This window comes from Lissotriton vulgaris, chromosome 1_1 (assembly GCF_964263255.1).
Source record: "Lissotriton vulgaris chromosome 1_1, aLisVul1.2, whole genome shotgun sequence".
Lineage (NCBI taxonomy): Eukaryota > Metazoa > Chordata > Amphibia > Caudata > Salamandridae > Lissotriton > Lissotriton vulgaris.
The window spans coordinates 702,096,870-702,119,573 of NC_141685.1; positions in this window are offsets into that span (position 1 = coordinate 702,096,870).

The window sequence follows — 22,704 nt, forward strand, 5'->3', positions numbered from 1 at the left end:
AGCCCTATTTAGGTCCCAGGTGCAACTCCCTCCCATCTTGGATGCAGATCTCCCTATCCACCACCGGGCAGCCCCAGCGTATCTACTGGAATTCCCGAGTCCTGTCACACACAAACCCAGACAAGGAATACACAACATAGCAGAGGTGGGCTCAAATGGTTAGGCAAGCAAATACCTACTTTCTAAAAGTGGTATTTGCAAACACAGAATATTAAAATAAACTTTACTAAAAGATGTATTTTGTTATTTTGAGTCCAGGCATACTAAACTCGAATTTCTGCCATGTTCCCTGAGTCTGCTAGTATTATAAACATGTAACAATCCAGCAACCCATTCTATCCTATGGGGAACAGGTAGGCTTGCAATAGGGGAAAACGAAAATGGCTGTAATTCACTATTAGGACATGCCACACACATCAGGGCGTGTCCTACCTTATACTTATAATCTTCGGTGGCTCATCATACAGTAGGCACAGGATTTAACCAATAGAATGTGAAAGGTGTGGCATCACACGGAGTTTAAGGTTACTTTTCTATCTATCTATTTATTGCTTTTCTTGTAGTCTACACACCAGTTTGGGTTTTAATTTGTTTTTTTGTGCTTTTCCTTTCGTATGCACATTAGTTATGGTTTAATTTGATTATTTTGTTAATAAACAGAATGCGGCGTTCGCCTACCAAACTATTACTGGCTTTTGAAAGACGAATAGATTGCGCTTTTGGATGATGTACTGTCTACCCTTGCGCGTATACTCATGTGTTATCTGGAATTATAAATTGGATATTTGCTGTGGATCCCTTAGTTTCGGGTTTCCAAGGAAGCTACATTGGCTGACGCTGAAATATTGTTATGAAGTGACCCCTCTTTTCTTTCCATGCGCCGAAGCGCATGTAACAACCCGAGAGCTGGATTCCTTTTAGTGGAGATAGTCTGTTGTCTTTGTTTGATGCAGAAGCAACGCGGCGGCTGTGTACTTAAGTTGCAGAGTTTCCGACCGGCGCTTTTCGATGGCAACGAATGGATAGGTTTTCCGTTTTTCTGTTTAAAGATTCCTCCCTAAAGTAATTGGCCTATAAAGTTTTGGGACATTTATTGTGCTAGGTGTGTAATGTAAGAATTGATAATGGTTGCCTCGATTATGATGAAGCCTGGTTTTCAGCCCTAGGAGTATACGGAATGGATGAATTGGACCTCTAGGGTGTGGAATGTGGCGGCTTTCACTATAAGGTAAGTCGGACTGTGCTATGTTTATATAATTTAGAGCCCCTCTTGCTAGTGAAGTTCAGCTCAGTGATGGTTTAATTTATGGACTGGTTTTTATTGTAGTCCAAATTAAAGAACCTGCCGGAAGAGATTAGTGCTCGACTCGCACGTCATACATGAATTTGAATGTATGTATTCCTCCCCTTGCTTAATTGGTCACATTGAAGGGGTGGTAATTGCATGTAGGTGTATATAGAAGGGCGGGCAATTACATTTGTGGTTCTATGATTAAATTTTTTGTAGACACCTTTGGGTGTTCACTATTAAAAATATTCTTGATGCCACTTACCTTGAGAAATATCACAGTGATTATGATACAATAGGCTCGTAATCATATATGTACACAGAACTGTAGAATATTACCCTGTAAAATGTTTTTTGTACATAGAATGTAAATTTAGATGTCTGATTTTTTTAGGTATGAATTTAATTTGCCCATTAAGTCCTGATGAGGCCTGGATTGATAGGAGACTGAAACGCGTGAAGACACCAACTCAAAATAAAGTTCTTTTGACTTAGTTGATGAAATAAGGACTTATTAGGAGTGCTAGAGAGAGATAGGTTAAAAGCTTCTAACCTGGTGACACTCTTTTTGATTTTGGTTTGTTTTGGTGATCTGTAAAAAAGGAATGTTTTTGAATATACTGTAGATAAACATCCTTGGTTAAAAATAAATAGGGCAAAAGAACCTGAAAAATTGGGTTCGAAATAACGTGTATATAAATGTAAATGTATTTGTATGTGTATATATGTATAAAGTGTGTATAGCAATGTTAAATGTGAGATAACAGTACTTTAAGATAAAATATGATCTAATAAAAAGAATTTTTTAAACCATATACATGTAGATTAAGTGTGTTGAAATGGCTTATTAAAATTGGAGATACTCCTTACATATAACTTTTTGGATTAAATCCGGTAAAAAATGACTTTTCATGGAATGGATAATTTATGGTATCCATTCTTAGGAAATTAGATGTACAGATAACTATTCCGTAGGCTAAATTAAAAAAGAAAATTTTGTTTCTGATTGTAATTAACTATTAGGACATACCACACACATCAGGGTGTGTCCTACCTTATACTTACAATGCACCCTGCCCTTGGGCCTACCATAAGGGTGACTAATATGAAGACAAGGGAAGGTTTAGGGACTAGCAAGTGGGTGCACTTGCCCAGTCAGCATGACAGTACCAAACTGCACACAGGCTATGCAATGGCAGACCTTAGACACATTTTACAAGGCTGCTTCTGTGGGTGGCACAACCAGTGCTGCAAGCCCACTAGCAGCATTTGGATTTACACACCCCTTGCACACTCAGTGCACTGTACTAGGGTCTGACAAGTAAAACAAATATCCAATCATGGAACCACTAATCAATACATCAATTTACAGTAGGGATCACTCGCACTGTGGCACTGGACAGCAGTGACACAGTGGCCAAAGCATCTAACACCAGAAAAACACATGAGGCAACAGCAAAAATGGAAGGAAGACCTAAGCCAATGGTGCCAGGTCTAACACAGGCCTGATCAATCCTGAAGGCAGAGTGCTTGGTTTCGTGTGAGAGGGTGCCATTGCAGGAGCTGGGCCCCTCTGCAGCTTTCAAAGCCTATTCTCTGAGGCTGTTCTTTGATGCAGCCAGACCATATACTCTTAAGTGCATTATAACCTTGCGGTAAATGCTAACTTTGGAATGGCTGCATGGAAACATATTGTGTATGTTATGAAACACTTTGGAATCCTACCCCCACCATGCCAGTACTGGCGGTGGGGGAAGAATTCCACCCTTCTAGAGGGAGAGACATGTACACACTGGTCTAACCCGGTCTTTGTTTGAATGAGCCCTGGCATCATGAAATGGATGCTGCAGCCACAGCCACAGGTCTTACCTCCTGCTGGTGGACAAAACTCCAGCAGGGGAGGCCTGGACATTAGATTTCCTGTCACAGGGAGGTGTAACCACCTCCCAGACAGGGTTTACTATATTGGGGCTGGGTGGGGGCACTCCCTGAGTGCTTTGAAGGTCTGCACTGGGGCACACTTGGTGTCCCTGTGCATAGCCCAGTTCAAACCGGTTGCAGGGACGACCAGTCCCTGCGTTGGTGCAAAAATGGACAAAGGAAATGGGTGTAACCATGCCTCTTTCCAGACCCTCCCATAGGTGGGTCCCCAGAGTATGCCCAACCCCCGTTCTAAGTATAAGTAAGGGACCCATGGCAAAAGGACTTTAGATTACACCTGGACGAACCTCTGAAACTGAATCCTAGAACTTCGGTGCTCTACTAAAGGTTAGAGGACAGAAGAAACTCCCTTGGGGTCAAGGAGTGACTCCCCTGCTCAAGCAGGCACAAACGAAGCATCTTGCTGGCCTGCATTTCCGAAGCTCCTGATGAACTCTAAAGTATTTGCAACACAGGAAGAGGATTTCCAGATTTCTCAGAGGACGACCCGAGTACCCAGCAAAGCTGAGACCCGCAGCCCTCACAAGTGACTTGGAAACAGAAACCCTTGACACCGTGCACATTTGCTAAGTGCATTAACTTTCTGAGCTTTCCTGAAGTTGTGCATTGGGTTACTTGTAGCCCAATCCCCGAGCATTATCTGCAGCAAAGATTGTGGGCCTATACTCCATGTGTGTTCCGTGAACCCGCTTCTTGCATTTCCGCTTGAGGTTCCTTCGCTATCCCAGGTCCATCGACTGGTAGGTCCCCCCGAAGGTAACTCTCCGTTTCCTTGGGTTTACCTGGTTGCTTCAGATGTGCCCTGACTCTCCACCACGTAGTGAGTCTCTCAGACCTTAGCTGGTCTGCACCAAAGCATTTATTTGATTCCTGCGTGTGTTGCTTGTTGGGTCCGGTCCGGAAAACCAACACATCAGCACTCGACATCCTTCATGGTACAGCGCAAACCCAGAACCTGGTTGTCAGTGACACCTCTTGGTCCTCGTGTCCGAAGAGTCAAGCTTCACCTTCTTCACCTGATATCAACCGACATAGGTTGGCATTCGACTATAGTGCCCCTGATCACTGGCAAGTGACCAAGACTCTGTCCCCTCTGCTTTCAGGTTCTTCTCATATCAATCCAGGCTTGGATCACACAAGGTACTTTGCAGCAGTTTGCCATTGAAAACGAGGACGAAACTCAACACCAAAAGACACCTATGCACCTGGCTTCCCTGGGTGAGGTAACTTGAGTACTCCATTGCTCCTGTGAGTTTTGGCTCTAGAACCCCCTAGTTCTAAAGGGGTTTGCTCCAAGTTCTCTTCTAAGTGTCCTTTATCTTTAAAATCCCACCCGCGACTTTCCCCATAGAAGTTAATTGTGATTCGAGGCTGTGTTCACATACTGCATGCATCCCCTGTGGTTCCCCTGTGTCACTACCTTGGGTGGTTCTTGCTGGCCCCAGCGGTTCTAAAGGCTGTAGGCCTTTCTGTCTATGCAAGTTGTGGTTCTTATACCACTTTCTTAATGAATGGTTTGGTACACCCCTAGGCTTAACGTATATTGCGCTAATTTACTGTGTGATAATAAGTTTGCCAAATGTACTTTTGCCTCTCGCCTCATAAAGGGACTAGAGGGATGTGATTAGAATAAATACATATATTTCATATATATGTATATATATATATATATATTACCTACTGGCGGTCGCCAGTAGGTATATATAGTTAGGATTTTTTCTCTATGGAACTTTTGAAAATTCTATGTCTAATAACTTTGGCGTTTGTGGACAGAATCGGCTGAAATTTTCAGGAAAATGGCACATTTAGTTTCTGAGCAGCCCCTGAAAATTTGGGGGGGTTCCGTCAAGGGGGGGCCGAGAAGAAAGGGGGGTCCCAAAACGCGTTTTTCCCATTCATTTTTCCATAGGGCCTTTGGCCTCACTTTTAGCTCGAACGGCTGAATGGATTTACACGAAACCTGGCAAAATTGTAGGGACTGTTTGCCCGATGTGCCTTTGCTGGGACTCAATATATGTGCTCCAGTGGATTTTGAGAAATTAACATTTAAAAAAACAGATATATCTGTGACAGCGTCCCAGATAGCGCACCAGATCGCGTACTTTTCGCGTAACGGAGCTTTGCGTAGCGAAGCTGATTGGCTCTCCGGTGTCTGTCAACATTCTAAACAGTCCGGTGCGGCCGCCATCTTGTCTCTCGGTAGGATCGAGAGACAAGAGGAGGAGAAAAACGAAGGGGGAATTTAATGAAAGGGGGCAAGGTAGACCCCTCTTGACCCCCTAGGAATGATGTTGGGGTTATTAAAGGGTCCCTTGGGGCAAATAATAAAAATTTGATTTTTCGCGGTAGAAGCGCTTCTCGGTTCGCGAACCGGGTCGCAAACTGGTAGCGAAACGTGAATTCGCCATTTTGTGTTTCGATTTAATTAAATTACTAGGTATAAGGGGGTACGGGAGACGCATCCTGACCCCTTATGTTTTCTGTGGGTGGCTGAGGAGGCTCATATATGTTGATACATGTCTTCCAGCGGCTGTGCGTGAGCGTTTTATTTTTTTTTGCTGCGTGACATCTGTTAACGTTCGATTCGATGGAAATCAGGAACTGTTGACCGCCATTTTGTCACTGCGAGTAAATATTTTGTTAAAAATAATTGTTATAAATTAATCCTTATTGATAAACATTGTCTGCGCCATCTTGCCTTTTTTGCAATGCCACACTTTTGTCGAGCACGGCAGCCATTTTATATGCCTTGACCAAACCCACTCTCTGCACGCCGCCGATCCTCAGCATGGCTCCCCACCCTCGCAAGCATCTCCCCCACGCACTGGTCACCCCTGCTCTCTCTCTCATGCATGGGCCAGAAACCTCCTCCCATCTGCGCTGTTCGTGAGCGTTTTTTTTTTTGTTGCTGCGTGACGTCTGTTAACGTTCGATTCGATGGAAATCAGGAACTGTTGACCGCCATTTTGTCACTGCGATTAAATATTTTGTTAAAAATAATTGTTATAAATTATTCCTTATTGATAAACATTGTCTGCGCCATCTTGCCTTTTTTGCAATGCCACACTTTTGTTGAGCACGGCAGCCATTTTAGATGCCTTGACCAGACCCACTCTCTGCAAGCCGCTGATCCTCAGCATGGCTCCCCACCCTCGCTAGCATCTCCCCCACGCACTGGTCACCCCCGCTGTCTCTCTCATGCATGGGCCAGAAACCTCCTCCCATCTGCGCTGTTCTTCTCTGAGAATCACACCCTGTTCCCGCCCGACACCTCCCTTTCACCCTATTCACTACCGCACCCTCTGACACTCCTCTTCCTCTGTGTCCGATTGTCCAGGCCGGTCCCAGGCTATCACCTAGCCCTGCAGATGTAGTTTATGGCCCCAGCTGTAGAGAATCACCCCTCTTCAAAGGAGTTACAGTAGATCAAGGCCCCCACCCGATGAGATCCGTCACACCACACGCGTTTCTACTATCTGATAACCATCCTGTATTGTGCTTGGGGAGGGGATTCTCACTGTGAGGGTGTGTGGGTCCGAGCCTGAAGCGGAAGATTCCAGGGATGCCTCTTTGTACATCAAAGTTTTTACAATTATGTGTCACATTATAAATATATAGCACTCCAACAAAGTTGTAGGATTATAACACTTTAATAACTTATAAATATATACAACGCTCCAACAAAGTAAACACGTTAAAAAAAACTTTTTAAACAACTATTTACATGACATTGCTTTAACCAGGATAGACAAAGAAATGGCACAGTGATGTAAAAGTTTCTGAAAGAAATGCCAAGAACGTCCCATGTGAAAGTTAATTTCATCTGGCAATTTTTTTCTTTTCCTTCTCATGAAAAGAAAGTTAATGCCAGGTTCGTTACCTGCCTCATCTGCAAAAAAAAACTCTTGAGAGGGACCGAAAAAAAATATAGCTATGGTAATCATACCATGCATCGGCACATGGAGAGGTGGCACCCTCTTAATTATTCTGAAGCACAACTTCGAGATTTGGTGGATAATCCCCGACCGGCAAAAACATCCACCAATGACTTAGCAATAAGTGAGTCAGAGGCAAGGGAAATGGTCCCAAATCTGTAAAAGAACTTTAGGCAGATGAGATTGACTTGTGTAGCATGTGGAAAATTAATTTCATGCGGAGAGATGAGTATTACTTTAATAAATAGATCATATGAAAATCATCAATGTCCAAAACGTCCTAGAAAGTAATTTTTGTCATTTTTGAGGAAGAGAGATAACCTACAGTGGTACGGGGTCATTTTCGTTCGTACTAGGGGGGCCAGGTGACATTCGTTCGGGGTGGCTTAGGGGCATTTAAAACAACTTCCCTGATACAAGTAGCATATAAAGTAGAGGCTAAATACCAGGATCTTTATCGATTGCTTTATGCTGTAGAAAAATGAAAAACACACAACAAACCTGGACCATTCATATTTTCAATGTTTCTGCGTACTACACTTTTTAACCCTTAACTAATTGAGCTGCTCCATTTCACCTGCTTTTTAAAAAAAAAAAAAAAATTCGGAAACAGTGGCCATTTCTTCGAAACTTACCAATCTACGCGTTACAACTACGTTTGTTTTTTCAAAAACCTTTAATAAAAATGTTGGTGCCCAAATACGGGCTTACAACCCCGTGGGCCGGCCACGGAGCAGGCTGGAACTGAAAATGGGGGGGGGGTATTTATTTGTGGAACACATAACAGAGAGTCAGTGGTCGTTGATTTCATAGTAAAAAGTGCGACAAGTGCAACAAAATCATATCGATAATTCATTGTGAGCAAGTACCAAAAGTGTCGACAAATCGAACCTTCAATAATAAATACAGTAATCAATGATGCATTAGAAGTTAATATCAATTCATTGTTCGAACGTGTAGTCAGTACCCGTCCCATGTCAATTCATTGTTCGAACGTATAATCAATACCCATCCTGGATCAATTAATTGTCCGAACATATAATCAGTCTTATCCCATATCAATTCATGTGCTAAAAACTGCATACATATCTCATGATATCAAGGCTGAGCAATCCGGGCACAACAAGAAGTTGAGAGTTTCATTTGTACCAGCGCCATTTTGTGTGAGGTCAGGAAGGTCCAAGTATAGTCAAAATGTCTCCACCAACTCGTGGTTGGACCGGGACCTCTTTCGGCAGTCCAAAAGTTTTCGTTGAAGGGTAGTAGAGGGGACTGCCGACATGAACCATCAGTCAAAGTGGGGTGGGAGGCAACAATCTCTCCTACCGGGTCATACTGGTGTCCCACCGGAACTTATCAAGTTGGTAGTCTTGCAGGATTTTGGTCATTTCTAGACTGAGGCCGGCGCCGGCATGATCGCGCCGACGTCCCGCGGCTACGTCGTGGTCGTTCCGTGGGTGATCATGGCAGTCATTCCCCATCGGGGGTCGGGGGCCCCCGTGGCTCTTATAGAATCTTCAAAGTTGAGGAGAACGTTTCTGGATGCAGGACTCATTTTCTAGTTGAACTCAGAAGCGTCGTTGCACCGCAACAGTGGACGAGACCCCCGCTGGGTGAGCGGAGCATCATTGCCTCGCAATAGTGGACGAGACCTTTTGTTGGGTGAGTGGGGCGTTGGGGGTGCAGCTAAGGGGCCCCCACCTGGGGGGGTGGGAGAGGCTCATTAGCGCCGCCTCTTCCTCCCAGCGCACCCCACGCCGACACCTGGCGTTGATATCCGTGATGTCCGGACCAGGCGATAAGAGGGGGGGGGTCGGAGGCTGAGGCAAGACATCCCCCCCCCCTTGGCCTGCAGGGCGCCGCTTCAGGACCGAACGGGGAGCTCATACCAAGCCGGGGCCAGACTAGGAGATACTAGGGGAGGGGGGGTCGGTGGCACCTGCAACTCTCCAGTGTTGTCGCAGCCAAAGATCCCGTTGGCCTCGGCTCCTCTCCTGGAGCACCTTACGCGACGACCCTTTTGTTGGATGAGTGGAGCGTTGGGGGTGCAGCTGAGAGGCCCCTACCTGGGGGGGTGGGAGAGGCTCGTTCGTGCCGCCTCTCCCTCCCAGCGCACCCCATGCCGACACCTGGCGTTGATATCCGTGATGTCCGGACCAGGCAATAAGAGGGGGGGGTCGGAGGCAGAGGCAAGACATCCCCCCCCCGTGGCCTGCAAGGCGGCAGAAGAAGGGAATCGGGAGACCAGTACATTTTGGGCCTTCCACCCCACGGCTGATGGCGATTAGCCGGGCCCCGCCCTGCACGTGTCGAGGCCTCATCTTCCGGATGGGCATAACCGTGGTCCTGTTGCACTTCGGGAGTTTCCGGAATGGGGGTAGGTATCTGCTGATTTGTATCTATTTCATGTTACCGTTATTGGGCGTGGCGGGTGGTGGGACAGGCATGCTTGGAGCAGTGGGGGGGTGGCGGAGCCTAGCTACCTCGTGGCTGCCGTAACGTCAAGCTTGGCTTTTTTCACCACTTCCATGTTTCTTAAGGTATTGGTGAAATTGTTTTTGATGGTAAAATGATGTGACTCCTGCAATGTGTCGCTTTTGCGGAACAGATATATGATGTAATTGTGTTGTTAATGTTACGGTGTACATGTAAAGAATGATGCATAAGTGTTGCACGGGCATTGTAGATACTCTCCTATGTGTGCTTAGCAATTTCAAGTCACTTCCTCCGGGTTCATGTGCCTTGTAAATACGTCCCCATGTGTGTCTGGTCATTTGAAGTCATTTTCCTTGTAGTGTAAGGCCCTTGTAAATACGCCCCCATGTGTAAAATTAATTACTTTGCCCTTAAATGTTGCGTTTTCGGTAATTTTACCGATTCGGTAATTTTACCGAAAATGCAAGATTGAAATGTGGGTAGCCAATTTTCCATTGGCACATGGCTTTCAGAATCGGTATTTTACCATGGAATACAAATCCATGGTAAAATACCGATTCCTGTGTACATGCACATCTGTGCATGTACACATATGCCATGTGACAGATAGACGTGTCCTTAGGGCATGTCTGTGTGCCACATTGCACACATGCCCATTTTGGGGGTGCTAGATGGTGTCAAAGTGATACCCCCTGCACCCTTGACAAATTCGGTATTTACCGATTCGGTAAATACTGAATCGGTATTTGAAATGAATCCTATGGGCTTCAAGGCCCATAGGATTCAATAGGAAATACCGATTCAGTATTTACCGAATCGGTAAATACCGAATTTTTAAGGAATCGGTAATAAATCAGATGTTGGTACTTACATCCCATTTACCGATTTTGAAATACCGAATCGGTAAAATTCGGTAATATTCGGTATTTCAAAATCGGTAAATGTGATTTACCTACATCTGGCCCTAGGTGTATTATTGTTTTACATAAAATGTTTTAAAACTTTGTTTGAAATGAAATGCATGCACACTTAGGGCCAGATGTAGGTGGTCGTTTCAGGCCATTTACCGACCGGTTACGGCCGTTTTCGGCCGTTTCCGATCGTTAAATGGCAAATCGGTATGTAAGGGCTTAAATCCAAGGCCACGTGTAGGTAAATCTACATTTACAGGATCGGAAAAATTATTTGTTCGTTAAAATACCGAATCGGTAATTTTACCGATTCTGTTAATTTGTTATGTAGGGGGGAGTCTTCTGAGTCCCAAAGGCCTCAACGAATCGGTATTTTAGCATGAAATCAAACTTCATGGTAAAATACAAATTCCGGTGTGCATGCACATGTGTGCTCGCACATCTATGTAATGTGAAAGGCAGACCTGCCCTTAAGGCTGGTTTGCTTGCTACATGGCACTTGTGCCTGTTTTGAGGGTGTCAGAGGGGGTCAAAGTGATACCCCCTGCATCCTTGTGCATACTTTTTTTTTTTTTATAGCATTGTCGAATCTAGTTCTTACTGTTATTGATTTACTGTTTGGTAATAGTGGTTAATAAAATGTTTTATTATATTTCACCACAGATTCAACTGCAGATTATTTGGGAATTAGACAAAACGTCAAAGATAGCTTGACCCCGGGAGCCGGACGCTTATGTCGGGTGCGATCTCAGGCTACACCAGTGCTATAAGACTTGGGGAAGGAGTTGGAGCCAAGCGTCTTCTCCGAGTCCGTGCCATCACACCGCCCCTCGGGGGCCTCCGTCAAGCGGTTTAGGGAGGTACCATATCACATTGTTTTCAAATGCAGTCAGGTCCACAAACGGCCCCCACTTACTTCGAGAATAGTGAAGCTGCAGCAGGTGCAAATAAGGTTTAGACAGTGTTACAAGCGCTGCTCAGAACTCTGAAGTATGGCACCCAACATCCAGGACTTATGCCATTTGTGCAAGGCAGTGACATCGAAGCAACTCAGGGACCAAAACCATGAACAAACACTCATGTATTAAAATTTTAGTATTGATGCTTGACTGAGGCCAAGGAGATCAGAGTGCATGAGTCTCATGCTCGATCGATTGAGCTAGCCGGATCGGGCAACAAAAAGTATAAAATAGTTATGTAAATAGTTATTTAATAAAATGTTTTACCCTGTTACTTTGCTGGTGTGTTGTATATATTTATAATATTTGCATAGGGTTTGTCGTTGTTTTGGGTGGGGTGGGTGGCGGAGTCGAGCTGTCTTGCAGCCATCATCGTGTGGAGCTCAGTTCATCTCACTAGTTTTGTATTTCTCATGAAGGGTTGTTCCTAATGTTTCTATGTTAGCTAGGTCAAAAAGAGATCCCATTAGTGGCCTACTGATTTTGCTCGATTCCTTTTGTATTTTTTACACTATTTTTCACTATCTGCAAAGACTAAACAGAGTATTGCGACTCTGTGCTTGTTTGTAAATAGAGAATGAACCAAAGAGAACCAATTCTCAAACAGTAAATGCTTGGATAACAATCAATCAAATGGAAAGAGAAGCAGACACGATGGATTAGAACGGGGGCAAAGGTCTGCATTAACTACCCTTCACTATCTGCAAAGAGAGAGTACTACTAAGAGAAAAGAGGGGGGGGCAGCGTTCAAAGCACATCAGCGTGCATAAACACGAAAAAGTTTTGACCTATCACGTACTTGACATTTGACAGTTTTTGATATTTGCTATTAAAAAACCATTGAAATTCACAGAAAAAACCATAGGTTTTAGACCATATATAGTTAGGGATCAGCATTTACAAAACCTTAATTTACTCGCACAAAACCATAGAAATTCGCATATATAGTTAGATGCAATAACTATATATCGCGCACCCGCAATCCACTGCTGATAATGTCACATATTACATCATTCATGACATGGTCAGTGACATCACTGATGACATCACTGATGACATCTCAAATGACATCACTGATGACATCTCAAATGACATCACTGATGACATCACTGATGACATCTCAAATGACATCACTGATGACATCAATCATGTGATAATACGATTAACCTCTTCAGACTCTAATATAACCTTAGATACACTCAGAGTAAACAGACACTCACAGATTGTCACTCATCCATGGAGTTACTCATACACCTAGTCAGTCATGCAAAGAATCAATCACACCTCCATTTCCTCAACTATACAGTTATACACACCTTACTTATTCAAACATATTCTAACATATATTTACTCTCTTATACAATTACTGATACAAGTTTTCAATGATCCATGCAGCCACTCACACATTCACTAGCTCTTATACACAGTAATTTATATATGTGAACTCTCATATGTTCTTTGTTTTACATATGTACTTACTTTGACATGTAGCATTGAGATATCCATTCACTCACCAATACACTCATGCACACAGTCAACCACCCATACAGCTGTTTCCACATGCAGTTTTGAACCCATACATCTAGAGAATCAACAGTTCATACATCTATGCACAGAGTCACACACCTTCCAGACACCCACACACACACACTCAGGTTAGTTTACTCGACAACATTTTTACATTTAAATAAAGAAAAAAAGACCCCATTCGGGATTACATCACTTCCTGTAAGTCATACAGGCATTCTGGGACATGTAGTTTACTGGTCTTATTTTGTCAACCATAAGCGCAAAAAGTTTTTTCTTTTTCACAGGGTGCGCAAATTCGAAATTAAACTAATGTTGTTGCAGTTTTCAAACACGTAAATTGTGCATTTAACTCATGCATTTGTTATAATGTTAAGCAACATTAAAAAGTAATAAACCTCAAAGAAATCATATTAGAGCCCTCCAGTGGGCAAACCCGTTTCACACCAAGTTCATTTATCAGTTCTTTTGACAGTGCAAAAATTATTCTTGATGTTCACAAATTGCGAATTTAACTCATACATTTGAATGCTGTATTATTAAGCAACCTTAGTAATAAGAGTTCGTAATGGAGCCCTCCAGTGGGCCACTAATCTGTGAGCAAGGTCTCCGTAGAGACCGAAACGCGTTAGGTTTTGCTGGATGCTGAATAAAGAAATCTGTAATTTGACTAAAAACCCGGTGTGGTTTTTGAATTGCTACCTTCACACGGGAGTGCATGAGGAACCAAACTTCCCCACGGGGAAAAGCTGAATTTACGTAATCGCAGCGGGTCCTGCTGCGCCTCGCGTGCACCGCCTTAGAGCACCCGGGAGCCTCCGGACTTGGGCCAGACTGAATCCCATATATATATATATATATATATATATATATATATATATATATATATATATATATATATATATATCTGGTGTGGTTCTTCTTTCATTTGATCGTTTATGAGATTATAGACTGGTAAAACAAGTTGCTTTACATTCCTCCAAGACTTAGCCTGGAGGCTGCTCTCCACAGCTACCACTAGTATAGCTTTCTAATAGGATTTAGCCAATATAGCGACCCCCCCTGATGTTTGACGTTTGTGTGGAGCAAGATAGAATTTCATACCCCCTCAATTTCATCAGATTTTGTTTTGCCCAGGGGAGATGGGTCTCCTGCATACAAAGGATATCAATATTGTAAAATTTTACAAAGTGCTCTACATTAAGTCGTTTCCTCGGGTCGTTCAGGCCGCCTACATTAGCTGTACAAATGTTAATGCTTGTCGTATTTGCCATTTTTGCCATAATTTTGATCTAATATTCCCTGTCGAATCTGGATTATGATTATTTTCTGCGAATAACTGCTAGCTCTGACATATTCCACTTCAAAACTCCTTATCTCCATTTTTTTTGTTTTTGCCCTTCCCACCCCTCCCCCTCCCTCCCTGCCCTCCCCCACACCCCCCTTTCCCCACACTCCCTCTCCCTTGCTGGTGAGGCGCTCAGACCTGGTCTGTGCGTGTGATGGACGCAGTATGAACAGTGAAGCCCTTTCGGAACCAATCATTTGCCATTTCTAACTCCCCTTACCACCCTCTACATTGCTGCATCCTACCAACCATAATTCTCCATTTATACATCAGTGTTCGTTTTTTTTTTTTTTTTATAGTTTAAAAAAAAAAATTTTGGGATCGCAGGTCTATTACTTTACTTCCCGTGAGATTCCAGATATTCTTTGGCTTTTATTTCCGAGGAAAAATAAATAGTTCTCCCGTCGTTGATAATTTTTAGTTGGGCTGAGTTTACCAGGTAGGGCTGCATCTTCTTTTCATTGAACGGTTTTATCAGTTGCCTGAGTCGCCAGCGTCTCTCCACTGTTGCGTGGCAGAAAGCAGGACGAACGAAGAAGGATACCCCATCTACATTCCTCTTAGCGTCTGGTCTTGCCTTCTCTGAAATCGCCTGCCTAAGCAAAAAGTTGCTCATAAAGATAAGAATTGCTCTTGGTTTATCATCCTCCTTCGCTCTCCTTTTGATCTAAACGGGAAGCGGTGGGCTCGTTGAATTTCTGTGGCCCAGTCCCAACTCGTCATATGTATTATAAAGGAAGGTTTAGACGTGGCAAAATGTTTCTTTGCCAGGTCGAAAAGGCAGGCCTGAGGCATGTTTTAAAAGGACTACTTAAGGAGCATTTGCGCGCCTAATAAAAGGACTACTTAAGGAGCATTTGCGCGCCTAATAAAAACCACATAACATAACATAACATAACATACTTAAGAGAATGGTACAATAATTGATGCAGGCCCATTAGTATCATTTAATTTACAGGCCCTTGGAGGCATATTGTACCCCTTTTTTAAGGACTTACAAGTAAACGAAATGTGCCAATTGGGTGTATGCCAATTGTAATAGGTCTAAAGGAGAGAGCACACATATTTTAGCACTGTGTAGCAATTGAAAAGTGCACATAGTTCTAAAACTCACAAAAACAGATTGAGAAAACAGTAGGGGTGAAGGCAAAAAGTTTGGTGGTGTTTGCGTGGAGAATGCCAAGTCCATTTGTTTTCTTTAGAGCACAAGATGAATTCCAATAACCATGAATAACCACTAACACTGGCCTATCTATTAACCTTGAGTTCGGGAGCTGCGTTTCAATGCCTCTTTAATGGCGCTACTCAATATATAGATGAAATTTCAATGCAATTCATTACATTTGAAATAGATATAATTCAGAGGGTTCATGTAGGGAGAACCAATTTTATAAGTATTGAAATGAAGAAACATTGGAATATTTCAGAGAATTTCTTTTTTTAACGCATAGACCACTAACTACCAGATATGCAATGGCCACAAAATAACATTAATCCGCATTCCTGTTCTGCAAAACACCAATTGTTCCCTAAGTAACAATATGTTAAATTCTGCCTTTTATAAGCAGTAAACTTAATTCACCTCCGACATGTTGTCATGGACAATGCTTGTAACACTTTAATTTCACAAATACAAACTGTTCAAAGCGAAAATGTGCTCATTATAAAAACCGGCATTCTTCTCCAAACGCTTCGAAGCCTTGGATGCAAACACACAGAACTCGTGTACAGTGGCTGCTTTCCAAACATGTCGGACAGCTTCATTGTGTTTATGGTTCTAGTGAAAAATCAAGCTGCAGGATGCAAAAATGTTCTTTTGAAGCAGAGCCTTTTTAATGTAGACCTTAAATCCACTAGAAAAATAAATAATTAGCTGCAGACCATAGACGTGGTCCCGGTAATAGTCCTAATAAAGCCTTTCTATGTAATGTCATTTCTATTGTTTCTTCAATTAACGGAGCAGTAGGGTTAAGGCCCTGACTCAGATTGCAGATCAGTCTCTTGAGGGAGATGATTGTAGTCCTGAAGAAGGAACTGTCCCAGATGAGCTTGAGCCTGATCAGATTGAGTTATTGGGGACAGGGGGCCCTTCCAGATATATTGGGATGATGGACTCTTGTATTCAGAGAGTAGAGACCCCAAACCTGGTGCAGCCAGGAGATTGGTTATACCTTTGAAGTTCAGGGGCATCCTATTGACAATCAATCAATCAATCAAAGATATTTGTAGAGCGCACTACTTACCCGGAGGGTCTCAAGGCGCTTGGGGGGGGGGGGGGTGCTGCTACTGCTCGAACAGCCAGGTCTTGAGCTTCTTCCTGAAGGAGAGGTGGTCTTGGGTCAGGCGCAGGTCGATCGGGAGGGAGTTCCAGGTCTTGGCGGCCAGGTAGGAGAAGGACCTTCCTCCTGTTGTCGCTCTTCGGATGCGGGGGACGGAGGCGAGGGCGTGGTTGGTCGATCGGAGGTGGCGTTTGGGAGCGTAGAAGTTGAGGCGGTTGTTGAGATAGCTCGGGCCTTGATCGTGTAGGGCTTTGTGTGCGTGGGTGAGGAGACGGAAGGTGATTCTCTTGTTGACGGGGAGCCAGTGCAGGTCTCTCAGATGTCCGGAGATGTGGCTGCGTCGGGGGATGTCGAGGATGAGTCTGGCTGAGGCGTTCTGGATCCGCTGGAGTCTCTTCTGGAGCTTGGCGGTGGTTCCGGCGTAGAGGCCGTTGCCGTAGTCCAGACGGCTGGTGACGAGGGCCTGGGTGACCGTCTTCCTGGTCTTGGTGGGGATCCACCGGAAGATCTTCCGTAGCATGCGCAGGATGTTAAAACAGGACGCGGAGACGGCGTTGACTTGTCTGGTCATGGAGAGGGAGGAGTCCAGGATGAAGCCCAGGTTGCGTGCGTTGTCTGTCAGTTTGGGTGCGGTGCCCAGGGCGGGGCGCCACCAGGAGTCGTCCCAGGCAGAGGGCGAGGAGCCCAGGATGAGGACTTCCGTCTTGTCTGAGTTCAGTTTCAGGCGGCTGGTCGTCATCCACTCGGCTACGTCTTTCATCCCTTCGTGAAGGTTGGCACTGGCGGCGGCGGGGTCGTTGGTCAGGGAGAGGATCAGCTGGGTGTCGTCAGCGTAGGAGATGATGTTGAGGTTGTGTTGGCGTGCGATAGCCGCGAGGGGGCTCATGTAGATGTTGAAGAGGGTGGGGCTCAGCGAGGATCCTTGAGTGACGCCGCAGATGACTTCGGTGGCCTCTGACTTGTACGGTGGTAGACGGACTCTCTGTGTTCTTCCGTCGAGGAAGGAGATGATCCATTCCAGTGCCTTCTCCTGGATTCCGACGTTGCTGAGGCGCTGCACTAGGGTGCGGTGGCAGACAGTGTCGAATGCCGCGGAGAGGTCTAGGAGGATGAGGGCCGCTGTTTCTCCGTTGTCCATCAGGGCTCAGATGTCATCGGTGGCAGCGATGAGGGCGGTCTCGGTGCTGTGGTTGGCTCGGAAGCCAGACTGTGAGGGGTCGAGGGATCCATTCGTCTCGAGGAAGGCGGCCAGCTGTTTGTTGACGGTCTTCTCGATGACTTTGGCTGGAAACGGGAGGAGCGAGATGGGGCGGTAATTCTTGAGTTCGGTGGGGTCTGCTGTAGGTTTCTTGAGTAGGGCGCTGAGTTCGGCGTGTTTCCAGCTCTCCGGGAAGGTGGCGGTGTTGAAGGATGTGTTGATGATGTCCCACAGGTAGGGTGCGATGACAGCATCGGCTTTGTTGAAGACGTGGTGAGGGCAGGGGTCGGTTAGAGATCCGGAGTGGATGGAGTTCATCATGCGGACGGTGTCTTCGGTGCTGATCGGAGTCCAGGCGCGGAGGGTGGTGGTGGGGGGCGGTGGTTCAGTCGTGGCGTGCATCGGTTGAGTGCTGAAGCTGTTGTGTGACACTAGCCCATGATATTCCCCTAGCAGGTCCTCTGGGCCAAAATAAGACTTGGAACAGGCTTGACCCTCACTTTCATTGGCCCCACATGTCTGAAGACACCAAAAAGAGTTGTCGCTCCTGTGTCACCTATCAAGCTAGTGGCAAGGCAGGTGGCACAACAAAGGCCCCCCTGATAGCACTACCTGTGGTGGGGGTTCACTTTGAGAGGGTGGGGATTGACATTGTTGGTCCCATGGATCCTCAGACAGCATGTGGGCACAGATTTATCCCAGTGGTGGTCAACCATGCCACTAAGTACCTAGAGGCGATTCCCCTTAGGACCACTACAGCACCTGTGGTGGCAAGAGCCCTCTTGAGAGTGTTCTCAAGAGTGGGTTTCCCTAAGGTTGTAGTTTCTGATAGAGGGGCAAACGTTATGTCCAGTTACTTGACTGCAATGTGGAAGGAGTGTGGAGTTAATTACAAATTCACCATACCCTATCACCCACAATGCAATGGATTAGTCGAAAGATTCAACAAAACCTTAAAGGGTATGATCAAGGCTTTCCCAGAAAAGCTTAGGCGGAGAGGAGGCATCCTACTACCCTGCCTTTTATTTGCATACAGGGAGGTTCCTCAAAAGGGGGTTGGTTACAGCCCTTTTGAACTTCTGTTTGGGCATCCTGTAAGAGGTCCATTGTGTCTGGCGAAAGAGGGATGGGAGCTACCTCTCAAACCCCCTAAACACGACATAGTGAACTATGTACATGGTCTCCGATCCAAGATGTCTGAATAAATGAAAAAGGCAACTAAAAACCTCGAGGCTAGCCAGGAATTGCAAAAGGCATGGCATGACCCACAGGCTGTGCTGACTGTTTACCAGCCAAGGTAGAAAGTGTGAGTGTTGGAGCCTGTGGCCCAAGCAGCCCCCCAAGACAAGTGAAATGTTGAACAGAAGAGAGAGTTTACCTATTTGGTAGACCTTAGAACGCCCAGGAGCCCCCTTAGGGTGCTTTATGTCAACAGACTGAAACTTATGTTGACTGGGCAGACATGGGCTTGCTCATGCCTACTGATGAGGGACAGCAGGAAGAGAGTGATCCACTCCCTGACCTCCTCTCACAGAACTCTGATGATGGATCAGTTGATGGTGTAGCCTTGGCAGGCAGCCTCACTGCTCAGCATGAAGCTGATTGTAGACAGGTGCTCAATCAGTATAGGAACATGTTCTCACCGATTCCAAGTCAGACTACCCGGTGCACTCATGAAGTGGACACTGGGGATTGTCTACCTGTTAAAAATAAGATTTACATGCAACCTGACCATGTCAGGGACTTTATCAGGACTGAAGTTCAAAAGATGTTGGATTTGTGAGTTATTGAACCCTCAAATAGCCCTTGGGCTAGTCCAGTGGTCTTGGTACCTAAACCTCTCACCCAGGGTGGTAAGAGAGAGATGAGGTGTTGTGTAGACTACAGGGGTCTCAATACAGTCTCTAGAACTGATGCCCATCCAATCCCAAGAGCAGATGAACTTATAGACATGTTGGCCTCAGTCAAATTTCTTAGCACATTTGATCTTACAACTGGCTACTGGCATATCAGATTAGATGATGATACAAAGCCAAATACAGCAATTTCTACCCCTAGTGGGCACTATCTATTTGTGGTAATTCCATTTGGTTTGATAAATGCACCTGCCACTTTTCAAAGGTTTTTTAACAAAGTCCTAACAGGCCTAGAAGACTATAGTGCAGCATATTTACATGATATTGCTGTCTTTAGCTCCCCCTGGGGGATAACCTGGTCCACCTGAGAAATGTTTTTGAGGCCCTGCAGAAAGCAGGCCTAATTATCAAGGCTACTAGGTGCCAGATAGGGTAGAGTCAGGTTGTGTACCTCGGCTACCTTGTAGGTGGGGGCCAGGTTCAACCATTACAGAGCAAAATCCAGACTGAGTTGCCCCAACTACCCAGACTCAGGTCTGAGCTTTCCTGGGCCTTACTGGGCACTACAGAAGAATTGTCAAGGGGTATGGATCCATTGTGACACCCCTGAATGACTTAACTTCAAAAAGAATGCCTAAGAAAGTTCAGTGGACAGTCAGATGTCAAAATGCATTTGATGACCTGAAGCAGGCCATGTGCACTACACCAATTCTGCAAAGTCCTAACTACCCCGAAGAATTCACTGTCCAAACAGATGCATCTGAGTTTGGGGTAGGGGCTGTGCTGTCAAAATTGAATGATGAAGGTCAGGTCCAGCCAGTAGCTTTTATTAGCAGAAGGCTGACCCCTAGAGAGAAACGTTGGTCAGCTATTGAGAGGGAGGCCTTTGCTGCGATTTGGGCTCTGGAAAAGCTGAGGCCATACTTGTTTGGTACTAACTTCATGGTTCAGACTGACCTTAAGCCCCTCAAATAGCTAAAACAGATGAAGGGTAACCACCTCCCAGACAGGCTTTAGTGTATTGGGGATGGGTAGGGGCACTCCCTGAGTGCTTTGAAAGTCTGCACCTGGGGCACACTTGGTGTCCCTGTGCATAGCCCAGTTCAAACTGGTTGCAACGGCTACCTGTCCCTGCATTGGTGCAAAAATGGACAAAGGAAATAGGAGTAACCACGCCTCTTTCCTACCCTCCCATAAGTGGGGTCCCCAGAGTATGTCCAACCCCCTTTGTAAGTATAAGTAATTGACCCCTGGCAACAGGACTTTAGATTACACCTGGACAAAACTCTGAAACTGATTCCTGAAACTTCAACGCTCTACTAAAGATTAGATAACAGAGGTCAAGGAGTGAATCCCCTGCTCAAGCAGGCACAAACAAAGCATCTTGCTGGTCTGTATTTCTGAAGCTCCCGACAGACTCCGAAGTATTTGCAACACAGGAAGAGGATTTCCAGATTTCTCAGATGACGACCCGAGTCCCCAGCAAATCTGAGACCCGCAGCCCTCACGAGTGACTTGGAACAGGAACCCCTGGATACTGTGCACATTTGCTAAGTGCATTAACTTCCTGAGCTTTCCTTAAGTTGTGCATTGGATTACTTGTAGCCCAATCCCTGAGTATTATTTGCACAAAAGATTGTGGGTCTACACTCCACAAGTGTTCAGTGAGCCTGCTTCTTGCATTTCCGCTTGAGGCTCCTACGCGAACCCTGGTCCGTCGACTGGTGGGTCCCCTAGAAGCTAACTCTACTTCTCCTTCGGCTTACCTGGTTGCTCTCATCTTCAATCCAGACTTGGATCACACAAGGTACTTTGCAGCAGTTCGCCATTGAAAATGAGGACGAAACTCGACACCAAAAGACACCTATGCACCTGGCTTCCCTGGGTGAGGTAACTTGAGTACTCCGTTGCTCCCGTGGGTGTTGGCTCTAGAACCCCCTAGTTCTGAAGGGGTTTGCTCCAAGTTCTCTTCCAAGTCTCCTTCTTCTTCAAAATCCCACCGCGACTTTCCTCATAGAAGTTAATGGTGATTCGAGGCTATGTTCACACACTGCATGCGTCTCCTGCGGTTCCCCTGTGTCACTACCTTGGGTTGTTCCTGCTGGCCTCAGCGGTTCTAAAGGCTGTAGGCCTTTCTGTCTATGCAAGTTGTGGTTCTTATACCACTTTCTTAATATATGGTTTGGTACACCCTTAGGGCTTAACGTATATTGTGCTAATTTACTGTGTGATATTAAATTTAACGAATGTACTTTTGCCTCTAGCCTCATAAAGGGACTAGAGGGATGTAATTAGAATAAATACATATATTATATATATATGTATATATATATATATATATATATATATATCTGGTGTGGTTCTCCTTTAATTTGATCATTCATTATAGACTGGTAAAACAAGTTGCTTTACATTCCTCCAAGACTTAGCCTGGAGGCTGCTCTCCACAGCTACCACTAGTATAGCTTTCTATTAAGGTTGTCTTTATCCTACCATCAATAAGAGCTGTTTGAAATGGTGGACTAGATTAGTGGACAGCATATACCAGGCCAACTGCTCACATAATATACTTCTGGAGTTTTCCTCTCACTGGGGGTTGTGCAATTTCCTGCTTCCCTGCTCTAGTCACAGGATGTATGGAGTCACAAAGGCTAGTGCCAAGTTATTTGTGTGTGGGTTGAAGCAGCTCCTCTGAAATGTAAATGGGGTTTAGAGCAGCTCCAACCCTGCCATCAGGATGGGCAATCTCGACAACACCTAGCCCCCTTTTTTTTTTGTCCTCATTAGCCTTGCCCTCCCTCTCAGATAACTGCCAACCGCCTGGCGTGTCGCACTCCGAGGTACTCAAGATTTTACCTATCGCCCACTCGGTGACATGATTTAACAAGATTGGCAGTAGAAGGACCTTGAGAAACGGAGGGGGTGGATAAAAACGGGCTTGCACCTACTCCATCTAGGTGTTTATACCTGTAGGACCAACGATGGAGCGAAAGGGAGGAGGGGCTGGTCCATGGAGTAGAATAGAA